The sequence below is a fragment of the Dendropsophus ebraccatus genome, chromosome 10, assembly GCF_027789765.1.
Source record: "Dendropsophus ebraccatus isolate aDenEbr1 chromosome 10, aDenEbr1.pat, whole genome shotgun sequence".
In the NCBI taxonomy this organism is placed as follows: domain Eukaryota; kingdom Metazoa; phylum Chordata; class Amphibia; order Anura; family Hylidae; genus Dendropsophus; species Dendropsophus ebraccatus.
In genome coordinates this window covers 14221743-14228432 of record NC_091463.1, presented here as the reverse complement: position 1 = coordinate 14228432, position 6690 = coordinate 14221743, and the positions used below count along the sequence as shown (strand labels likewise).

At 45.1% G+C, this 6690-nt stretch overlaps 1 long non-coding RNA gene across 1 annotated transcript in view; it reads left to right on the top strand.

Annotated features, from left to right (window-relative positions):
* Window positions 1-40: 40 nt before the first annotated feature.
* LOC138766006 (uncharacterized) overlaps window positions 41-6690 on the top strand; it is a 27508-nt gene continuing 20858 nt past the window's right edge. The window contains exons 1-2 of the long non-coding RNA XR_011358667.1: window positions 41-140; window positions 1627-1733. This is a non-coding gene — a long non-coding RNA (uncharacterized lncRNA). The remainder of the gene's footprint in view (window positions 141-1626; window positions 1734-6690) is intronic.

Genomic DNA, 6690 nt, shown 5'->3' with positions numbered 1-6690 from the left:
CATGACTGCGCGTCACGCCTCGTCACTTCAGCCTTGGGGAATTACTCTCTTACTTTTTTTTTTTCTTACCAGCTTTATTGATACCCCCTTAATTGGACAGGGGGGGGGGGCACGTTATAACTTATGGTTTTCAATGAGCAGTGAGTGTCGTGTAATGTTGTGATGTGTGAAAAAGAAATCGATTAGTTAATATTTATTGAGCTTATTTTTACAATGGGGGCAGCCATGATGGTGATCACGTGTCCATTCTGACGTGTAACTGGTCCACTGGCACTCCCAAGCTGAGGAGACTTGCCCTAGATCACTGATCTCATCCACCCAGGACTACAACTCCCATCATGCCCTGACATCTCCTGATAGGACAGCATTAATCTAATGCAGTGTTTCCCAACTTGTATCCCTTTAAGTGTTGCAAAACTACAACTCCCATCATCCCCTGGCCGCCCTAGACTCAATAGCATTGATTTAGTGCAGCGGTGGGGAAGCTTTAGCACAGGGATGGGGAACCTTCGGCCCTCCAGCTGTTGCAAAACTACAATTCCCATCATGCCTGGACAGCCGAAGCGAAGCTTCGGCTGTCCAGGCATGATGGGAGTTGTAGTTTTGCAACAGCTGGAGGGCCGAAGGTTCCCCATCCTAGCTTTAGCACTTGAAAACTACAACTCCCAGCATGCACTGAGCTGTGGCGGCACCACAGCAACAGGTTAGGAAACAGCTAGGAGGGTATAATAATAAACTAATGCTTAATCCTTAAAGGGATTGTCCATCATTTAGTGGGAAGTGTTTATTGGTGACTATCTTACAGCACGGGTAACGTATACAGTAATAAAAGCTTTTAGGGATGAGGAGGACGGCAGACGTACATGAGGTAATCTGGAAATTCCTTGATAGATAGGCATGCATGATGATGGGAGAGGACGGATTAACCCGTGACATGGCAGTATATCTGTCATACGTCGCGTCTGTGTTACTGTATTTTACTGTGTTTCTCACTTTATATGTTACAGTAATCCCTGGTTAAAGGGCAATTTTAGTTTAAAAAGGATTTGTAATTTAATTCTATATAAAATCTCAAGTCTTCCAGTACTTATCAGCTGCTGTATGTCCTGCAGGAAGTGGTGTATTCCTTCCAGTCTGACACAGTGCTTTCTGATGCCACCTCTGTCCATGTCAAATCCCCCATAGAAAACCTCTTCTGCTCTGGACAGTTCCTGGCATGGACAGAGGTGGCAGCAGAGAGCACTGTGTCAGACTGGAAAGGATATACCACTTCATGCAGGACATACAGTAGCTGATAAGTACTGGAAGACTGCAGATTTTTAAATAGAAATTAATAGCCCCTATTATCATTAGCCGGCCATCAGATCCTGGTCGCAGAGGTGATGTTACTCAGGGTTTAGTGGTTCTGGGATACAGTTTTTGGGTGAGGGATCCATAATGTGCGGAGAATATCCCGGAATATTGCACACAGCTTGTGATGTTTGCGGAGGGCAATAAATCCCGTACAGTTGCCCGCAGTTTGCCAAGCTGACATTGCTGTGCAGTAGTTGGCAGGTGAAGTATATACTTTGGCTCTGGCGTATAATTAAAATATTGTGTAATTAGTGAGGATCTTACTGTTTGCAGCAGCAGACGAGCCAATGAGATCCAGTGTGACCTGCGGGTGACGTGAGGACAAGACAGGTGGGAGCGGATGGTGCAACGCCTACAGGATCCGGAGCAAGGATCAGACGGTACAAATCCGGCACGCGCAACCCACTGAGGAAACAGCTCTGTATATGCAGTACTACAACTCCCAGCATGGCCTTAACATATATACAGTGCTGTATGCCACAACATGACCCAAACAATACAAAAACACCACTACAACTCCCAACATAACATACAGTGCTATAGCGCCCAAAATGACCCATATGATACAAAGAACACTACAACTCCCAGTATGGCCTAAACAATTCATACAGTGCTCTAAGACCAACATGACCCAAACAATACAAATAACACTACAACTCCCAACATTACATACAGGGCTATATACGCCCAACATGTCCCATATGATACAAATAACACTGCAACTCCCAGCATGGCCTAAACATTACATACAGTGCTATAGCTCCCAACATGAACCAAACAATACAAAGAACACTACAACTCCCAACATTACATACAGTGCTATGAGGCCCAACATGACCCAAACAATACAAAGAACACTACAACTCCCAGCATGGCCTAAACATTACATACAGTGCTATAGCTCCCAACATGAACCAAACAATACAAAGAACACTACAACTCCCAACATTACATACAGTGCTATGAGGCCCAACATGACCCAAACAATACAAAGAACACTACAACTCCCAGCATGGCCTAAACAATTCATACAGTGCTGTATGCCACAACATAATACAAAGAACACTACAACTCCCAACATTACATACAGTGCTATAACGACCAACATGACCCATATAATACAAATAACACTACAACTCCCAGCATGACCTAAACAATACATACAGTGCTATGAGGCCCAAGATGACCCAAGCAGTACAAAGAACACTACAACTCCCAACATGACCCCAACATTACATACAGTGCTATAACGCCAACATGACCCAAACAAGACAAAAAAACACTACAACTCCCAGCATGAGCTAAACCAGGGATGGGAAACCCTTAGGCTTCCAGCTTTGCAAAACTACAATTCCCATCATTTCCGGACAGCCATGGCTTTGGCAGATATGGCTTTGGCTGCACAGGTATGATGGGAATTGTCCTGCACAGCAGGATTACTTAGGGTTCCCCATGAGAGATGAGCAAATCTCGAGCACCCTCAGTATCCTCTGAACCCAAACTCTCTGCATCGGATTACCAGTGACTGAAGAAGTTGGATGCAGCCCTAAAGAGTCCTGGAAAACATGGATACAACCTATGGCCATATCCATGTTTTCCTTAGGGCAGCATCCAACTTCCACTGGTAACCAAATGCCGAGAGTTTTGGTTCAGGCTAAACTGAGCGTGCTCGAGATTCGCTCATCTCTATACATTCCCCAGCATGCCTTGACCACTGGATATACCCAAAGTCCAGTTCTACGTTAATCTATACATAGATAACTACAACTCCCAACATGACCATAATGTATGTGTGTAACACTACAACTCCCAACATGACCATAATGTATGTGTGTAACACTACAACTCCCAACATGACCATAATGTATGTGTGTAACACTACAACTCCCAACATGACCATAATGTATGTGTGTAACACTACAACCCCCAACATGACCATAATGTATGTGTGTAACACTACAACTCCCAACATGACCATAATGTATGTGTGTAACACTACAACTCCCAACATGACCATAATGTATGTGTGTAACACTACAACTCCCAACATGACCATAATGTATGTGTGTAACACTACAACCCCCAACATGACCAGAATGTATGTGTGTAACACTACAACCCCCAACATGACCATAATGTATGTGTGTAACACTACAACTCCCAACATGACCATAATGTATGTGTGTAACACTACAACCCCCAACATGACCATAATGTATGTGTGTAACACTACAACTCCCAACATGACCATAATGTATGTGTGTAACACTACAACTCCCAACATGACCATAATGTATGTGTGTAACACTACAACTCCCAACATGACCATAATGTATGTGTGTAACACTACAACCCCCAACATGACCAGAATGTATGTGTGTAACACTACAACTCCCAACATGACCATAATGTATGTGTGTAACACTACAACACCCAAGATGGCCATAATGTATGTGTGTAACACTACAACCCCCAACATGACCAGAATGTATGTGTGTAACACTACAACCCCCAACATGACCATAATGTATGTGTGTAACACTACAACCCCCAACATGACCATAATGTATGTGTGTAACACTACAACCCCCAACATGACCAGAATGTATGTGTGTAACACTACAACCCCCAACATGACCAGAATGTATGTGTGTAACACTACAACACCCAAGATGGCCAAACACTGGATGGGACCATACTACAATAATAAAGGAGTCCATTAGAGCGTCCATTTAGCTGGGACTCATGAGGACACAGGTGGCGTAGGAGGAGGGAGGAATATATGGGTGAACTAGGCGTGGGCGTTCTATTAGCGTCCTGGTTAATGTAGGGTGTGGCCCTTGATTTGTGGCTGTATGGATACAGGGTGTGGGGCTGTGGATACACAGCACACTGTAAATGCTGGTAAACATGGAACTGGGACTACATCGTACTGTCTCTCTGTAATACAAGGCTATTATAATGGGTTGCCCAGTTTAGAAAACCTACTTTTGTACACCCTAGGGCAGGGATGGGGAACCTCCGGCCCTCCAGCTGTTTCAAAACTACAATTCCTATCATGCCTGGACAGCCAAAGCCTTCGGCATGATGGGAATTGTAGTTTTGCAACAGCTGGAGGGCCGAAAGTTCCCCATCCCTGCCCTAGGGGATCTGATATAATGGAGGTGGGTCCTCATCTATTTAATCAGAATGGAAATACTAAAAGGGTAGACTAGATGGACCCAGTGATCTTTTTCTGCCGACAATCTTCTATGTTTCTATGGAGTGGCAACAAAGAGGAACCTAACCTGTCCTGCATTATACAGACTACCCATTGGTTTGAATGGGCCCCCTGTAATGCTAAATTTCACCTGTGGTGGCGCTGCAGAGAAATTGCCCAATGACTGCCACAGATCACAGCTGATCACTGGGTACATTATGTGATCGGCCAATCTTCAGGGAACTCTTCTAACAAGTAGGGAGAACCCCTATACCAGGGGTAGGGAACCTTGGCTCTCCAGCGGTTGCAAAACTACAACTCCCATCATTCCTGGACAGCTAAAGCTCTATACCATGGATGATAGGAGTTGTAGTTTTGCTACAGCTGGAGAGCCAAGGTTCCCTACCCATGCCCTATATTCAATACACCAACTAAGAAGTTCTGCAGCAGCTAGGTTCTAGCGTACTGTAAGTGACAGCACAGATGGCTCCTCGGGATGATTGCACAGGTATTACTACTATGGTTAGTGCATGGTGGAAAAACCTGTTCTGTTTTTACCAATGATCGTTTACCTGTGACGGGTGGCGGCCTCCCCCGCTTGTGTCACTGTACGCGTGCAGTGTCCTGTGTACATCACCTCGTGTGAACCCTGTCTAATGCAAAACATGTTTAGTGAGTTCCACCTGTAGCTGCGGGCCGGGGCGCTCACAGTAGTCACACGTTTACTTTAGCCAACTGGAATACACCGGCAAATTGCTTAAAGGGAAATTCCCGGAAAAATCAATATATATATATTTACACATTACTTTACACAAACTTTATATAACTTTATTAAAGAAAAAAACTAAATATAATATATATATATATATATATATATATATATATATATATATATATATTGAGAGAGAGAGAATGTTTTTTTGACATTTTTAATTACACTAAGTGGCGTCACGGCCCCTCTGCTGCCACCAGTGGCTGATTCGGGAACAGCAGACATTACACACCCTTATAACAAACAATTTGATAATCATTTAGTCATTGACGTGTGGTTCCCAGGAGGCAGCTGCTTTCACCCTGATGGTGAATAGGCACGTACACTCCTGCCCACTGACTGTTTCCCCCTCAGGTATGGGCTGGGCTAGGTGTAGGTTTATTACCATTGATCAGCACCAGGGCAGCTCAGCCTCTATACTGAGGTATACCCACACCTCTATGGAGACCTCAAGCCGATTCAGCCAGGTGGAAGTTCCGCCGTCCGCCCGACTCCATGATATTTGACATGTCCATTCTTTGGAAGGACGATGGAATTTGCCAGCAAATATCATTGAGTCTATGGGACAGGCGGAACTTCCACCTGGCGGAATTTTCTTAAAGTCTCCGTGGATATTCCGTAGTGTGCACGTACCCTTATATAGAGATCAGATGAGGCCCAGGTCATTCAGAAGGATCAGATGAGGCCCAGGTCATTCAGAGGGATCAGATGAGGCTCAGGTCATTCAGAGGGATCAGATGAGGCCCTGGTCATTCAGAGGGATCAGATGAGGCCCAGGTCATTCACAGAGATCAGATGAGGCCCAGGACATTCAGAGGGATCAGATGAGGCCCAGGTCATTCAGAGGGATCAGATGAAGCCCTGGTCATTCAGAGGGATCAGATGAGGCCCTGGTCATTCAGAGGGATCAGATGAGGCCCTGGTCATTCAGAGGGATCAGATGAGGCCCAGGTCATTCAGAGGGATCAGATGAGGCCCAGGTCATTCAGAGGGATCAGATGAGGCCCAGGTCATTCAGAAGGATCAAATGAGGCCCAGGTGATTTAGAGGGATCAGATGAGGCCCAGGTCATTCAGAGGGATCAGATGAGGCCCAGGACATTCAGAGGGATCAGATGAGGACCAGGTCATTCAGAGGGATCAGATGAGGCCCTGGTCATTCAGAGGAATCAGATGAGGCCCAGGACATTCAGAGGGATCAGGTTATTCACAGAGATCAGATGAGGATAGTGTGTTTGCTCTTTGGGTTATACACAGGTAACTATTCACAAACATCCTGAACCCTGAACGTCTAGAACATTTGTTTTGCTCTTGGCAAATGTCCTCTGGTGACATACATAGCGATGGTGTGTCTGGGGAGATGCTGG